The 18,131-nt window shown below is 40.3% G+C and overlaps 3 long non-coding RNA genes across 3 annotated transcripts; all 3 read left to right on the top strand.

Annotated features, from left to right (window-relative positions):
* The first annotated feature begins 748 nt into the window (after window positions 1-748).
* On the top strand, window positions 749-1,772 carry LOC122000066. Its single transcript, XR_006116917.1, has 3 exons — window positions 749-824; window positions 1,536-1,611; window positions 1,747-1,772. It is a non-coding gene; the product is annotated as an uncharacterized LOC122000066 (long non-coding RNA).
* A 15-nt stretch (window positions 1,773-1,787) lies between these two features.
* Window positions 1,788-2,135, top strand: LOC122000067. Its single transcript, XR_006116918.1, has 3 exons — window positions 1,788-1,808; window positions 1,879-1,982; window positions 2,062-2,135. It is a non-coding gene; the product is annotated as an uncharacterized LOC122000067 (long non-coding RNA).
* Window positions 2,136-3,938: 1,803 nt separating this feature from the next.
* Window positions 3,939-13,727, top strand: LOC122000070. The gene is made up of 2 exons (XR_006116919.1): window positions 3,939-3,975; window positions 13,647-13,727. It is a non-coding gene; the product is annotated as an uncharacterized LOC122000070 (long non-coding RNA).
* Window positions 13,728-18,131: the final 4,404 nt, after the last annotated feature.

Genomic DNA, 18,131 nt, shown 5'->3' on the forward strand with positions numbered 1-18,131 from the left:
ATCATAAACTCCTTTTAGTCTATGAAAACCATTTGTTGTCGTTGTCTCTCCACATTTGCTCATTTTCTCTCAATATTAAGTCTTAGATGTTGGAATCCTGATTTATTTATTTCATTTGGCAACATCTCACAAGTTATGATTTCATCCTCAACAACAACAACAACAACCAAACCTTATCCCACTAGGGCTATTATCATTTCATCCTCACAAATTTCAAAATCCACAATTCATTAAATTTGAAGGGAAGTAAAAGGAAGAAGATCGCCATAAACCTCAACCAATCATCAATGCAAGGTTGTTGTGCTAGTTTTGGCATTTTCATTTTCATTGTTATCATGTCTCAGTTCATTTTATCTTTTTCTTCTGTGAGATCTTGTTTAATTTACATAATAAGCTGGATATAGATACCATTTATATTATAGCTTGAGGAGGAGGACTGTGTGACATAATATAATTTTTCATTCCTCTCAATAGTTGGTTAATCCTACTTGGACAAGTTCACACTCAGGCCTTAAAGCATCTAGACCAATTGATCATGACTTAATTACATGTGGTTTTTCATTGGAATCTATTAACCACCTACACATCAACTCTTATTGCTTCTCAAGGATTGAACACACTTAAGGATGTCAGAATGATCTATCAAATGCATCTAATTTTAGTGTAAGATTATGATTTATCATGCTACACATTTTCTTTTGAACCTTTGACTTATCATTTCCAGATTTCTAAAGGCATGAGGGTTCAATATTGAAAAAGCTACTCATATGTGGTCTGAGATGCTCCAGTGGAGGATCAACTTTGGTGCTGATACTATCATTCATGTGAGATTAGTTAATGTACATTTTCCTTTCCTACTTTCTTGTAGCAAAAGTAATGAGCACAGTCAAGAGCTTCGACTAATGATTTGCAGGTTAATAGCTTGGCATGGATTTGAACTTTTTTTTCCCTTAAGGATCTAAAGTTCTCTAGGCTTTTGACTGGAAGTCCCACATTGGGCTTTAGATATTATCAGTGAAGTAATGTGCCAAGCTACATGGTATAAATTCTGGATTTATCGTGGAAACGTGCTATGTAGAATTTTGAGTTTTAGACTTATTACAAAGTCTTGCATACCTATATCTATGTTACGAGTACTTGTGGTTCAAATGCTAAACCACTCATGGGGAAATCTGAATGAAATAGAACAAACCTTGCCCTTAATTAAAATGTGTTCCACTTGTTATTTGATTGATAATTCTGTCTTAAAGATGACATTTGACAACCACAAAGCACATTAAAATAAATTCATAGTTGGAAATAATTCCAACAGAAACTTGGTTTGGAATATAAATCTCATAAACCTCATATATACTTGTTTTTTTTATCTTTCACGACGAGATGTCACCACACTGCATTGGATATGAGAACGACAAGGTTAAAAACTAACATATACATTGTTTGATATTTGAAGAGTGATAATTTGAGTTTAGAGTTTACCAATGTTTCAAAAGGTTATTATGCCTTCCATTTTCTAACAGATTAAGTTTACTTAGGATTTTGTATTTGATGAACTCGACGAAGTCCTCCATTATTAAGATTTTGAACTCTACGCCATAGATCGCCTCCGAGGTACCTTGCAAAACCTCATCTTTTCCCATTTCTAGGGTTTGTGGTTTGTTGTATACCTCCCCTTCCTTGATCAACTTCCCTATCCTGCATCTCTTTGGCTTTGTTGGTAACTTATATTCGATTGTTTTCATGAAGTCCTGCAGGGTATTTCAGATGGTTTGCCTTGAGGAAAAAGGCCCGAAGAGATGGAGAAATTGGTATTGCCTGTGATTTTGTTTGGATCGTTCATTTTACTTTTAAATATATGTTTTATTTTGGGAAAATTAGGTAACTGAACTATGGAGGGCACATATGAGGCATCAAGATCCATCAGAGGTCATGAACAAAGATATCATTTCACACTTCGTTCTTCGTCTTGCATATTGTAGAATGTAGGTTTTGATTTTTATGGTCATGTTTTATTTTGATATCACACTATCTTTCCTGAGTGTTATCTCCTTCACCTCCTAGGGATGAATTAAGGAAATGGTTTCTTTCCATGGAGACTTCTCTTTTCCGCTATCGATTCCGACTAGAAAGCCCCGAGTCATAGGTATATTCTGGATACCTTGTATGAGGTTTGGAGCTCTTATCTAATTTAATTTACCAAAATTATGTTCTATTGCTCGTAGAGGTCACTCATGTCTGAATTTCAGCTACCCTATAAGGCTATTAGTCATGCAGAATTCGAGGTATGACTGCAAATTTATGCACCATATTTCTGGTCATATTACAATACTACAAATTTTTAGACATCTCTTTCTATCGAGATGCATTTTTCTCATGTTCTTTGGCCATGGTTTTATCTAGGATGTCTTTTAGTACTTATAGGAAAATATTTTTTATTGCATTGCAGACTGTAAAGGAAAAATTGAACCAAGTTGCGCATTCTATTGGTCAACCGTTGAATGGTATGTCATTACCTACCAGATTTACATTTGTGATGCTACTAGTAACTAGTAATGGGCAAGATTGAACTTCAATAAGTCATCTTAAAACTCTTGTGATGCAATATATATTTGTCAATTTATCTTCTTATCAAATTCCAGGGAACTGATTATAAATTGTTTTGTTCTGTTTGAAAGTAACACAGATACCAGTTGCTCAATCATTTATAGCTTTTACTGTTATGTCTAGTAATTTGACAAATTTTTATTGTTTTTTGTAGCTGATACACTCTTTTTTAAGGTACCATTTATCTACTTGTTTTTAGTCTAAACTCTCTTTTTTACTACAACAATGTTTCCTTAGTTTCTACTGACCTGTGTCTACTTGCAGGCACCCTTTGAAGAAGTGCCAGAATTATTTGTTGGCTGCAGGGTTTTCCTTAAAAAGGTTTAGCTTATGTTGCGATGCATCAGGTCCATGTTAAATTTATCTTTATACTTTCAAACTCCACAAGATGTGATTATAACTTTATACTTAGTTGGAACTTTTTTTATTTTCATACTAGATCGTTAAAACCTAACAAGTTTTTTGGATGCTGAGTCACACTCTGTTATCTTTTTCATGGTATTGTAGATGTGCAGTAACATTTGATAAATGATCTAATATCCCGCCTTGTGAGGCAGCAAGCAGTTCTTCTGATCAAGCAAATAGGTACTGATTTTATTTTAATTGAACTATTAAATCATGCTCACACTGACTTGTTAGTGTATGATTAATTCCTTGCATTTGTTCATCAGGAGACAACATTGTATCTTTGATGTTGATTAGATTTTTGTCCAAGAAGTTTTAGAGTTTTGATCCCAAATGACTCACTAACATCTATTAACCAGTTTTTTTATGTTACTCAAAATACCATGCATTCTCACAAGCAGCTAATCGGTTTATAGTTCTCACTTCAATAAATGTGTTCCTGAAATAAAAGACAGTAGTACCAATACTGCAAAGAGAGGGGGGCTTCTGGCTCCATCGACAAGATGCAGAGTGGATGTCTTTTTTTCACCCTGATTGTTTCTGTTTAAATTTTGTATCTATTTCTCGCATAGATTTCATTTCTAGGTAAAGTTAGCCAGTAGCTTGGCGTTACCATAATGCTCTCATTTTCATCATGATGATATGTTAATCTTATTTTTGCATTGAATTCTATTCAAGACTATTGTCACTTCTAATGCTACATTATAAAAACAGAACGCCAATCAAGTGATATAATATCGATAGGCATTTGGTTAATCTTTTTTGGTTGACTAATGTACCATGATTGATTATTTTCTAGGCAGTAGATTCTAGTGGAAATGCAGCAAAGGCACGACTTAGGGCTGGAGACCAAGTATTGTACACAAGCAGCTTCTTTGGGGATGAGTTGTGGCCTGTTGATAAGCTGGGTTTTACCAAAACAGTTATCCAAGCAAAGCCAGACTCTATTTATTTTGTAGTAAACAGGTATGATCTACCGGGGTCGTGTTATGCTGTAACGCCCGAAAATTCTCAAAACTATATTAGAAATATTCTATAATTATTATGGAATTTTTAGATATTTTTCCGGAATTTTTAGAGTAGCGGAAGTAGCAAAAATAAATAGAAAACGAAAACGGCCTAAGCGGGGATTGAACCCGAGACCTATGGCTTAAGGATAATGCTAGTAACCAGTTGAACCCAGCAAGGCCGTGCTGAAAGGAAAGGGAACCAATAAAATTTATATTGGAGTTGGGTGAATTAATTCTTTAATATAAATAGGAAAATTAATAAGTGGGGAGAGGATTTGGATCGTGATTTCTCCTCACCCTAGCCCTCACGCCGCCCCCTTCTCTTCTCCCTCCTTCTCTCGGCGCCAACCACAAGGAAGCCTAGGGTTTCATCCCTAGGGCCCTAGGAGCACATTCCGGCGACAACTTCGACGCGAGGATGCTCCCCTCCGCGAGAGGAACGTGTAGACGCGAGAAGATCGTCGAAAGGATCGTCTCCATCAGAATTCTAGCGAATAGAATTGTAAGAAATTAGCGTACGAGGTAAGAAACCCCTCACCTGCAGTATAAGTAGCTTCCGTGTGAATTTCATGTGTTAGTTTGATAGTATGTACATTTCCGACACAAAGGATGCGAATTAGCGCGTGCCAAGTGTTTGATTAATTGTTATGTTCAGCAAAATGCAACCTAGGCATTTTAGTAGGTAGATAAATGCAATAGAAGCATTTGTACAGTTTATCTAATCTTGTTTAAGCTTTTACCGGACTAGATGTCCAATGGGTGGGCTCCCACAGTCGCCTCTAGGTTTAGATAACCTAGTTCTAGGTTCAGATAACCTAGTAAAAGCAAGATAAATTAGTTAGCTAGGATTCAGTATTTTATTTTCAGTAAGGGCACTGTACAGGATTAGATATCCATTGGGCTGGGCTCCCATAGTCGGTCCCTAGGTTTAGATAACCTAGTAAACCTTGCTAAATTCGGGATTTGCAACCCCGGGTCTGTTAAGGATGTGCGCATAGCATGTACAGTTGCCGGGCCCATTAGCATTATGATTATGTATTTTAATCTATTATGTTATTAGTTTTCAAAACTCACAAAGATTAGTTATGATAGTTGAGTTTGAATTCAGTTCCAGCTTAGCTCAGTTCATGTTCAGTTTAGTCTTCTTTATTGATATATATGATAGTTTATCATTAACTTGTATGCCATGATTTAGTGTTCATGTTCAGTGATTTCAGTATGCCATGTGTAGCAAGTTTGACATATGTTTAATAACATGTTTTCAAAATCATAAATGCATCGTATGCATGTTTTAGTGAGGTAGATGGTTTCTTACTAAGCGAAAGCTTATAGATACTTTCTTTTCCTTATACTGCAGATAAAGGTAAAGGAAAGATGGATTAGCGGAGGCTGGAGGGCAATGCTGCGAAGATGTGTGTGGGCAGGAACTTAGGGAACCTTAACAAGCTTTGTTTCAAACATTAGAACTTTTCAGTGTTTTTATCATTTGCACTTTAGTATGTTAGTTGTCATGAATTTGGTAACTAGGCACTCTATTATGCTTAGAACACTTCCTTTATGACGTTAGAATGTTATTTATCCCTGGTAGAGTGTTTCCTAGTCATTTTAGAACTTGTAATGTGATTGAGGCACGAAACAGTGCTGAAATCAGAGCTTAACTACAAAAATTAGAAACCTCAATCGATCGGTGGATCGATTGGGGGTTCCCAATCGATCAGCTGATCGATTGGGCAATCTGTTCCGCGAACAGTAGGCTTCTGGATCGATCAGCCGATCGATCCGGCAATTTCTGTCGCGAACAGAAGGCTTTGGGATCGATCACTGGATCGATTGGCCAATCTGGATCGATCAGCCGATCGATCCAGAATATCGTCCCGAGCACAGTAGCGTGCTGGATCGATCACTGGATTGATCCAACCTATGTCCCGCATATAGTAGTCGGCTGAATCGATCACCGGATCGATCCGACTATTCCAATCGATCGGTGGATCGATTGGGAGGTCTGATAACAGCGAAAAAATGTTTAAGTTCAGTTCCTTGACCATGGGGAAGGTAAAAGATGTTATGAATAGTTAGTTTACACCCCTTAGCATGTATAGAACCAAGAAATGTTAATAGTTTAGCAAAATTTCAGTTAGTACAGCTTCCGCACCTAGATCTAATGGTGGTCAGGGAATAGTTTAGCACAGCATAATGTGACGATCAGCCTCACAGCCTAGCTAGTAGAAAGCGGGTCGTTACAGAGTGGTATCAGAGCCGTGTTCCATACTTCCTACACACACATCAGCATTGAACCTACAGCTTCCAAGTAAGAAACGTCTCTCACTTTATTATGTTCTTTCTTTCATGTTTATAGATACTGTAGCATGTTGATTGATGATAGTACCTAACATGTTAGTGATTGTAGTTACATAAACATGATTGTATTAGTTATGTATGTCCTCTATGTCTTTAGAAATGTCACGAGGATGCCCAGCTAGAAGGGCACCAGCCACTGAACCCCAGCATGAGGTAGGCAGTTCAGTGCCTCCCCCAGACCTTACAGCACTAGTGGCTCAGTTACAGCAGCAGCTAGCTGAACAACAACAGGAAATAGCCACCTTAAAGGCTAGTCAGCAGAACACTCCCACTGTCACCCCGGAGCCAAACTTGGCAACACCAGTAGTCTTAGAGGTTCCACCAGTCCAGCCTACAGCACCAGTAGCCCCAGCAGCAGTAGAGGCAAAGAGAGAAGCCTACTTGATCCAGTGGCAGAGAGTCAAGCCCGAGAACTTCTCAGGCACCAGTGAACCATGGGATGCACAAGCCTAGTTCAAAACACTGGAAAGTACGATGGAGCTTTTGGACTGGCCAGAACACGAGAAGGTGAAGTGCGCCTCCTTCTGCTTGACAGGAGATGCACGTATGTGGTGGGAGAGAATCAGAGTGAAGCGTCCAATAAATCAGATGATATGGGCAGACTTCGAGGAAGAATTCTTTGAGGAGTTCTTTCACACGCGGGTCACCAACCGCCACTACGACGAGTTCACCGAGTTTCGCCGGGGCAACCTCTCAGTGGAGGAAGCCGTGAAGAAATTCAACAGATTGGCTCGTCTATGCCCTGAGTTAGTCAGCACAGAAGGGGAACGAATCCGGTTGATGCTCAAGATGCTGAGGCCGGAAATAGCAATAAACGTGGCTCGTGGCGTTCATAGGCCACAAACCACCGAAGAGCTAGTGAGCAGTGCTCTAATCACTGAGCATTACCAGAATAGCATCAAGCAGCAGAAGCAAGTCCTCTCAGAAGCTAAAGGTCAAGGAGGCTCAGGCACTCAGAAACAGCAGGGCCACAGCTCTCATGGCTCTAACTGGAAAGGGAACTCTAATAACAAGCGCAAACCAGGGAGTTACCTAAAAGGAGGGCCAGCCAGCAGGCAGCCCAGTTATCCAAAGTATACTACTTGTGGGAAATTCCATCCTGGAGTTTGTCGTAAGGGCACACGAGGATGCTTTGAATGCGTACAAGAAGGGCATATGGCCAAGCAGTGTCCAAATAAGATCAGTCTTCCTCAGCCACAGCCGATTCAGTATGGAGGCCAGCCAGCTCAGTTACATCAGATGCAGGCCGCTTTAGATGGTCCACATATCAGCCAGGGCAGATTAGAAGCCCCTCCAGGTACGACCAATGCGAGGATCTACTCACTCACCAGAGAGGACGCAGCAAATGCCTCGACAGTTTTACAGGTCAGATTAGTATTTTTCAGCAAATAGCAACGGTCTTATTCGATACTGGGGCAACCCATTCTTATATAGCCAAGGTATTCGTAAACAAGTTAGCAGTACCTCCAGAGGTACTCAGTAGCCAGTTTCTTACGACGTTACCCTCAGGAGAAATCATGGCATCCACGCACTGGCTCAGAGCAGTGCCGGTCATTATAGCAGACAGAGAGCTCTTTTGCGACCTGATAGTACTTAATATGACCGACTACGATGTCATCTTCGAGATGGACTTCTTGATCAAATACGGTGCCTCCATAGAGTGCCGTAAACAGAAAGTCATATTCCAACCTGAAGCAGAAGTGCAGTTTGAGTACATTGGAGAACCCAAGAGAAAGGCCAAGAGGTTTCTCTCAGCTATGAAGGCACAGAGATTAATGGATTCAGGATGTACGGGATTTTTAGCACATGTAGTCAGTACCAGTCAGGACAAGGACCAACAGCTAGCAGAGGTCCGAGTCGTATGTGACTACCCAGCAGTCTTCCCTGAGGAGTTACCAGGTCTAGCACCAGACAGGGAGATTGAATTTGAGATAGAGCTCATTCCCGGTACAAATCCTATCTCCAAAGTACCTTACCGCATGGCTCCAGCAGAACTGAAGGAACTTCATGAGCAACTACAGGAGCTGCTTGACAAAGGCTTCATACGCCCTAGTCACTCACCATGGGGAGCACCTGTATTGTTCGTGAAGAAGAAGGACGGTAGCATGCGCCTGTGCATAGATTACAGAGCACTGAACCAAGTCACAATCAAGAACAGGTATCCTCTTCCCAGAATAGATGACCTGTTTGATCAGCTAAAGGGAGCAGTAGTGTTCTCTAAAATAGACCTCAGATCAGGTTATCATCAGGTGAAAGTCAAGGAAGGGGATATACCCAAGACAGCATTCAGGACTAGATACGGACATTACGAGTTCGTAGTCATGCCCTTTGGCGTGATAAATGCTCCAGCTACTTTCATGGACCTCATGAACAGGGTATTCAGAGAATATTTAGATAAGTTCGTTATCATGTTCATCGATGACATTCTTATCTATTCAGGAACTCAGGAAGAACACGCAGAACACCTGAAAACAGTATTACAGACCCTTCAGCAGAATCAGCTGTACGCCAAGTTCACAAAATGTGAATTTTGGCTAGATCAGGTGTCCTTCCTGGGTCACATCATCTCAAAGGATGGTATCATGGTAGACCCCAGTAAGATAGAAGCTGTGAGCAACTGGAAAAGACCCAAGAACGCTAGTGAGATCAAAAGCTTTCTGGGATTAGCAGGTTACTACAGGAAATTCGTAGAGGACTTCTCCAGGATAGCCTCCCCACTGACAGCTCTCACCAGAAAGAACAGAAAGTTTCAGTGGACCGAGGACTGTGAGAACAGTTTCAGCGAGCTGAAAAAGAGATTGACCAGTGCACCTATTCTAGCTCTACCAGAGAACATAGACAGCTTCGACATTTATAGTGATGCCTCTAAGTTGGGACTAGGAGCAGTGCTGATGCAAGATGGCAAGGTGATCGCCTACGCCTCTAGACAACTCAAGGATTATGAGAAGAACTATCCTACTCATGACCTTGAGCTTGCAGCAGTAGTGTTCGCTCTCAAAATTTGGAGACATTACTTGTATGGAGCTCAGTGCAGAGTGTATACAGATCATCAAAGTCTGAAGTACTTCTTCACTCAGAAGGATCTGAATATGCGACAGTGCAGATGGCTAGAGCTGGTCAAAGACTACGATATAGACATCCTCTACCACCCGGAAAAGCAAATAGGGTAGCAGACGCACTCAGTAGGAAGTCCAGTGCTGCCCTATTATCTCTAGCAGCCATGTCACCGCCCCTACAGAAGGAGATCTCAGATTTCGGTCTCGAACTCATAGTCAGACAACTCTCTACTATGACACTAGCATCCACCCTACTTGATGATATCCAGACAGCTCAGGAGCAGGATCCTGAAATTCAGAGAATCAAGCAAGGGATAGCAGAATCAGGAGGTGGAGAGTTAAGAGTGTCCAATAGCGGGGTAGTGTACTTTGGCGACAGACTCTGTGTTCCAGATCAGGAGGAACTACGGAGGCAGATTCTAGATGAGGCTCACAGGACTCCTTATGCGATGCATCCAGGCTCCACCAAAATGTACCAGGACTTGAAAAAGCATTTTTGGTGGGCTGGGATGAAGAGAGACATCGCTCGATACGTCAGCACCTGCCTAACCTGTCAGAGGGTTAAGGCAGAACATCAGAGACCAGAAGGAGTCTTGCAGCCTATTCAGATCCCAGAATGGAAGTGGGAAGACATTTCTATGGATTTCATCGTGGGATTACCCAGAACCACTAATGGTTTTGATACCATTTGGGTAATAGTCGACAGATTGACTAAATCAGCCCACTTCTTAGCTATCAGAATATCCTACTCCATGGAGCAGCTAGCTCAGTTGTATCTCAAGGAGATCGTTAGATTACATGGAGTCCCACGAACCATTATTTCAGACAGGGACAGTAGGTTCTCATCACACTTCTGGGAGTGTGTACAGTCAGCTTTGGGCACGAAGTTAAAGTTCAGCACAGCTTTCCATCCTCAGACAGATGGACAGACAGAGCGAGTAAATCAGGTACTCGAAGATATGCTCCGAGCATGTGCCCTAGATTTCAAAGGAAGTTGGTGCAAATATCTGAGTCTAGCAAAATTTGCATACAACAACAGCTATCAGGACACTATCGGTATGGCACCTTATGAGGCTCTCTATGGGCGGAGGTGTAGATCTCCAATCTGCTGGTATGAGAGTGGTGAACAGAAAGAGCTAGAACTTCAGATAGATCTAGTGGTAGATACCACAGCAGCTATACAGCAGATCCGCCAGAGGATAGAAACAGCTCAGAGCCGCCAGAAAAGTTATGCTGATATACGGCGCAGACCTTTAGAGTTTTCAGTTGGGGATACAGTGTTCCTCAGAGTAGCTCCCATGAAGGGAGTAATGCGTTTTGGGAAGAAGGGCAAGCTAAGTCCCAGATATGTGGGACCATACCTCATCAGCAGAAGAGTGGGCAAGGTAGCATATGAGCTAGAGTTACCCCAGGAAATGTCAGCTGTCCACAACGTATTTCATGTCTCTATGCTGAAGAAGCATACCCCAGATGCCACCCAGGTGATTGAGCCCCAGTCGGTACAGATCCGCGAAGACCTCAGCTATGACAGTCGGCCTATTCAGATAATAGACCGAGCAGTTAAGAAATTGCGGAACAAGGAGGTACCATTAGTCAAGGTTATTTGGCACAGTCACACAGCAGAAGAGGCAACTTGGGAGACAGAAGCCAGCATGAGACAGAAGTACCCAGAGTTATTCTAAGTTCAAGGACAAACTTTTTATAATGTATGGGGGATTGTAATGCCCGAAAATTCTCAAAACTATATTAGAAATATTCTATAATTATTCTGGAATTTTTAGATATTTTTCCGAAATTTTTAGACTAGCGGAAGTAGCAAAAATAAATAGAAAACGAAAACGGCCTAAGCGGGGATTGAACCCGAGACCTATGGCTTAGGGATAATGCTAGTAACTAGTTGAAACCAACAGGGTCGTGCTGAAAGGAAAGGGAACCAATAAAATTTAGATTGGAGTTGGGCGAATTAATTCTTTAATATAAATAGGAAAATTAATAAGTGAGGAGAGGATTTGGATCGTGATTTCTCCTCACCCTAGCCCTCACGCCGCCCCCTTCTCTTCTCCGTCCTTCTCTCGGCGCCAACCATAAGGAAGCCTAGGGTTTCATCCCTAGGGCCCTAGGAGCACATTCCGGCGACGACTTCGACGCGAGGACGCTCCCCTTCGCGAGAGGAACGTGTAGACACGAGAAGATCGTTGAAAGGATCATCTCCACCGGAATTCTAGCGAATAGAATTGTAAGAAATTAGCGTACGAGGTAAGAAACCCCTCACCTGCAGTATAAGTAGCTTCCGTGTGAATTTCATGTGTTAGTTTGATAGTATATAAATTTCCGACACAAAGGATGCGAATTAGCGCGTGCCAAGTGTTTGATTAATTATTAAGTTCAGCAAAATGCAACCTAGGCATTTTAGTAGGTAGATAAATGCAATAGAAGGATTTGTACAGTTTATCTAGTCTTGTTTAAGCTTTTACTGGACTAGATGTCCAATGGGTGGGCTCCCACAGTCGCCTCTAGGTTTAGATAACCTAGTTCTAGGTTCAGATAACCTAGTAAAAGCAAGATAAATTAGTTAGCTAGGATTCAGTATTTTATTTTCAGTAGGGGCACTGTACAGGATTAGATATCCATTGGGCTGGGCTCCCATAGTCGGTCCCTAGGTATAGATAACCTAGTAAACCTTGCTAAATTCGGGATTTGTAACCCCGGGTCTAGTTAAGGATGCGTGCATAGCATGTACAGTTGTCGGGCCCATTAGCATTATGATTATGTATTTTAATCTATTATGTTATTAGTTTTCAAAACTCACAAAGATTAGTTATGATAGTTGAGTTTGAATTAAGTTCCAGCTTAGCTCAGTTCATGTTCAGTTTAGTCTTCTTTATTGATATATATGATAGTTTATCATTAGCTTGTATGCCATGATTTAGTGTTCATGTTCAGTGATTTCAGTATGCCATGTGTAGCAAGTTTGACATATGTTTAATAACATGTTTTCAAAATCATAAATGCATCGTATGCATGTTTTAGTTAGGTAGATGGTTTCTTACTAAGTGAAAGCTTATAGATACTTTCTTTTCCTTATACTGCAGATAAAGGTAAAGGAAAGATGGATTAGCGGAGGCTGGAGGGAAATGCTGCGAAGATGTGTGTGGGCAGGAACTTGGAATAGAGATCTTAGGGAACCTTAACAAGCTTTGTTTCAAACATTAGAACTTTTCAGTGTTTTTATCATTTGCACTTTAGTATGTTAGTTGTCATGAATTAGGTAACTAGGCACTCTATTATGCTTAGAACACTTCCTTTATGATGTTAGAATGTTATTTATCCCTGGTAGAGTGTTTCCTAGTTATTTTAGAACTTGTAATGTGATTGAGGCACGAAACAGTGTTGAAATCAGAGCTTAACTGCAAAAATCAGAAACCTCAATCGATCGGTGGATCGATTGGGGGTTCCCAATCGATCAGCTGATCGATTGGGCAATCTATTCCGCGAACAGTAGGCTTCTGGATCGATCAGCCGATCGATCCGGCAATTTCTGTCGCGAATAGAAGGCTCTGGGATCGATCACTCGATCGATTGGCCAATCTGGATCGATCAGCCGATCGATCTAGAATATCGTCCCGAGCACAGTAGCGTGCTGGATCGATCACTGGATCGATCCAACCTATGTCCCGCATACAGTAGTCGGCTGAATCGATCACCGGATCGATCCGACTTTTCCAATCGATCGGTGGATCGATTGGGAGGTCTGATAACAGCGGGAAAATGTTTAAGTTCAGTTCCTTGCCATGGGGAAGGTAAAAGATGTTATGAATAGTTAGTTTACACCCCTTAGCATGTATAGAACCAAGAAATATTAGTAGTTTAGCAAAATTTCAGTTAGTACAGCTTCCGCACCTAGATCTAATGGTGGTCAGGGAATAGTTTAGCACAGCATAATGTGACGATCAGCCTCACAGCCTAGCTAGTAGAAGGCGGGTCGTTACATATGAAGTCTGGCAGAAATACCTAAATATGAAATGGTGAAAATATTTGTTAGGGCTTTCCATCCATTAATATATCCATGTACTTTTCTTCTTGAAGAGAGGAACATTTAAATGTTCAGAATATTAGGGAGTTTGTAGACACAATGTTTGCACTTTTCCTAATACGTTCTTTATCTTTTATCTGATTCTTATTCTCCTTGTTGCATTTCTTTACACTCTAACAGGGGAGCAGAGGTAGATGTAAAAAGACTAACTAAGAGGCCTGCTCCTCCTCGATTTGGTCGCACCTTGACTGAAGCACAAAAGGCAAGCTAATTATTTTGCCTCAGTCTCGATGTTGTCCTGTGACTAATTTCTTTAATTTTTTTTGATTGATTGACATTTCTTTGAATTGTTTCTGATGTGTTCAAATCATACGTTGTCCAAGTTATCTAGTTTAACTTTATTGCTATTACTTAAATTCAAAATTCATCCTGTCATCCTGTCATTAAACATTAAATGTGTGGGAATTTACTAGAATCTACTCCTACATGAAGCAAATGAATAAAAACTACAAGTAAAGTTTACCTACCCTGTTATGACTTCAGAAGAACATGCTGAATTTTCCATGTATGCTGGCCTTTAATATAGAGGGCTACAAGAGGATTATATCTTAGGTCAAGACACTCCAAATCCATCATAAACCAAAGGGAAAATAGTTTCTACTTACTAGAGGATTGAATGGACCCAAAAGGAAGCTCTAACTTGCTGTTTTGGGTGCTGAACTAAGGAGCTAGCTGCCTTCTTGCCACACTCCTTGCTGCTGTGGTTGGTAGCAGAAATCACAGAAAATAGGGAGCTTAGTGCAGGATATTCAGGATACCAAGATGGCATCAGAGGTAGTACAATAAATAGTATATCTCTTCATCAGAGGTAGCTTTGTTCTTCTATGCTTCCTTCACTGGATTTGTTGTGTAGTCATATTTCTTTGTTCAACCATTATCATGCCTAGTAAGTTGTTGTATGATGCTGTCGGTTCTTATCAATCTGTGCACTTGAATTAGAAGGAGCAAATTATCTATGTTATATTCTAAGCAGCATATACTAAGTGTCATATATGAAAGTTTTAGATTCTATGTTATATTCGTTATCTTCCACAGCAGCTTTTAAAAACTCAGTATTCTATTTTATTTGATACATGTACACATTTCTTTTAGTTATTTGACATATGGTGGATTTATGTGTTTTTTCAGTTTACAAATCTCAAGTACTTCAGAGTTGAAATTGATGAAGTGCGGTTCGAGTGGACTGAATGCATGCTAGATTACATTAGAAGTGCGGTTCTACCTTGATGTGTTAAAAGAATGTTCTACCTTGATTTTGATATCTATTAGCTAGCTTTTAATGTAAAAAGAATGTTTGGATATTTTATGGATATTGTTGTAAGAAGATTATTTATATAATTTGTGAATATTTGTGTATTTTATGGATATTATTGAATGAAGAATATTTGTATAATTTGTGAATATTTGTTTATTTTTTTTGTTATTGTCGGTTTTTCATTGTTTCGGAAATCAAATTTGTGCTGTTAAAAAATATACATATTACATCGATTTTCCACCGCTGCAAAACCGATGTTATTAACTAATATTACATCGGTCATTTACCGCTGCCAAAACTGGTGTTATTAACATACAATATTACATCGGTTTTACACCGTTGATGAAACGGTGTCGTTAAGTGATACTACACCGGTTAATAACCGATTCAAAGACCGGTGTCGTTAAGTGATACTACACCGGTTTTTACCCGATGTCTAAAATGGTAGACTTTTAACATCGGCTTCATAGACATCGGTCGAAAATGAAATAAACACCGGTGGAAAACCGATGTCTATGAAGGTTTTTGTTGTAGTGTCCTCTCTTGGCCGAACACTTCATAGGTGCTAGCACACCTTTTTGTTTGGCCTCTCCACCTAGTTTGTTCTTGTGGATACTTCTAGAGGATCGTACGCTTGACGATCTCGAGATCCGGCGAACCGTTGGACGAGCGGGATTGCGAAGGGCATCGCATCGAGGGTAATTTCATTCTCCTAGAGTAGATCTGGATGAAGTAAACTCGTACTCGTAAATTTTGTTTTATTTTACTTCGCACGGATCCGGTGATGAGGGTTTCGGGGTTTCCGCGACGCGAAAAAGCGGTTTTCGTGACCCGAAAAACCCAACACATTAGTCCATAAATGGACCTATGCAGCTTGAATACTCTGCTAGTATGCTGTGGATCTACAAAACCCTCAGGTTGTGTCATTTACACATCCTCGAGCAGGTTTCCATTTAGAAACGCGGTTTTGACATTCATATGCCATATCTCTTTGTCATGGTATGCTGCAAAAGCAAGCATGATCCGAATGGACTTAAACATCGCTACTGGAGAAAAGGATTCATCATAGTCAATACCATGAATCTGCTTGAAACCTTTAGCTACCAAGCGACCCTTATAGATAAGTCCATCCATGTCAGTCTTTCTCTTAAAGACTCACTTAGACCCAATGGGTTTTACCCCTTCAGGTGGATCAACCAAAGTCCAAACTTGGTTGGTGTACATGGATTCCATCTCGGATCTCATGGCATCTAGCCATTTCTCGGAATCTGGTCTCATCACAACTTTGTGATAGGTGGTAGGCTCATCCTCTATGAGCACAACATCATCATGGTCAGACAAGAGAAATGAGTATCTCTCAGGCTGACGACTTATCCTATCAGACCTGTGAAGAGGTATGTCTACTTGAACTGGTTGTTGTTCCTCAACTCTTTGTGGAACAACATCATCCACAACACTTTTTGATTCCAATTCAACATCCATCGAGGCTTCAGTACTATGGTCCGCATCTTGAACTTCTTCAAGATCGAACGTACTCCCACTAGTCTTTTATGAAACAAAGTCCCTTTCTAGAAAGACCCCAGTCTTTGCCACAACTACCTTGTGCTGACTGGGAATGTAGAAGTAATATCCCTTAGTTTCCTTGGGATATCCAATAAAGTAGCACTTGTCAGATTTGGGTCCTAATTTGTCTGAGACTTAACGTCGAATGTAAGCCTCACAACCCCAAATCCTCATAAAAGACACCTGGCCAAATCTCCCAATTCATATCCTATATGGTGTCTTTATCACGACCTTGGATGGAACTCGGTTGAGTATAAAAGTTGTCGTATCTAGAGCATAGCCCCAAAGGAATGTCGGAAGATCTGTGTGACTTATCATAGATCATACCATATCTAATAGGGTATGATTCCTCCTTTCGGATACACCATTCCACTGTGGTGTTCTAGGAGGAGTGAGTTGGGATAGAATCCCACACTCAGCTAGATAGTCACGAAACTCATGGCTAAGGTATTCTCCACCTCGATCTGATCGAAATATCTTAATACTCTTGCCAAGCTGATTCTGTACTTCATTCTTGAATTCTTTGACCTTTTTAAAGGATTCTGACTTATGTGTCATCAAGTATACATAACCATATCTACTGAAGTCATCAGTAAATGTAATGAAGTACCTATAACCGCCTCTAGCAGCGACATTGAAAGAGCCACATACATCACTATGTATAAGTCCTAACAAATCAGTCGCTCTTTCGCTGTGCCCACTAAAGGGAGTCTTGGTCATCTTGTCTAGTAGGCATGACTCACACGTCTTATAAGATTCAAAATCAAATGAGTCCAGCAAACCATCCTTATGGAGCTGGGATAAGCGCTTGTCATTTATATGACCTAAGCGACAGTGTCAGACATAGGTTTGGTTCATGTCATTTGACTTGAACCTCTTGGTATTTATGTTATAGATAGGGCTTTCAAGGTCTAGAATGTAGAGTCCGTTCATCAGAGGTGCACTACAATAGAACATATCTTTTAAATAAACAGAACAACATTTATCCTTTATTATAAAAGAGAAACCTTTCTTGTTCAAACAAGAAACTGAAATTATGTTCTTAGTTAAAGCAGGCACATAACAACAGTCATCCAACTCTAGTACAAGCCCAGGGAGCAGAGATAGAAAATAAGTCCCTACAACAACAACAGCAACTCGTGCTCCATTGCCTACGCGTAGCTCCACCTCGCCCTTTGTCAATGCCCTGCTATTTCTCAGCGCCTGCACATTAGTACAAATGTGAGAAGTGTTGGTTGCTACTCGGAAAACCTAGAGGTTCCACTGTACAAAATTTTGTACAAAGGTTTGAACCTTTTCCTAGCTACCATGTGTTCTTTTAAATTAAATTTTGGATCGCCTGCGGAACTTAACACGTTTGATCCAAAACTTAATCTATTTGTTCTTTTAGGTTTTGACTTGGATCTCCTACGGAACTTAACACGTTTGATCCAAATCACCTAAGTTATTAATTCCATTAAATATTAATTTCCAAACTAGTTCCCAGTACTGACGTGGCGAGGCACATGGCCTTCTTGGATATGGGAGCAACCACCACCGGCTAGACAAAACCTTTTAAGGAAAGCTAATATTTAATTTCCTAAAATAACTTTAGGTCAACCGAAAAGAACAATCAAATCACAAGGAAAAGAAAAACAAAAGAACACTATATCGAAAACAAATTCGAAACACTAGAATCGTATGCCTCTTGTATTTAGTATTATTTTCAAAAATAAATAGTATGATGCGGAAAGAAAAATTACTAGTTATACCTTTTAGAAAGACCTCTTGATCTTCTACCGTATTCC

This window comes from Zingiber officinale, chromosome 7A (assembly GCF_018446385.1).
Source record: "Zingiber officinale cultivar Zhangliang chromosome 7A, Zo_v1.1, whole genome shotgun sequence".
In the NCBI taxonomy this organism is placed as follows: domain Eukaryota; kingdom Viridiplantae; phylum Streptophyta; class Magnoliopsida; order Zingiberales; family Zingiberaceae; genus Zingiber; species Zingiber officinale.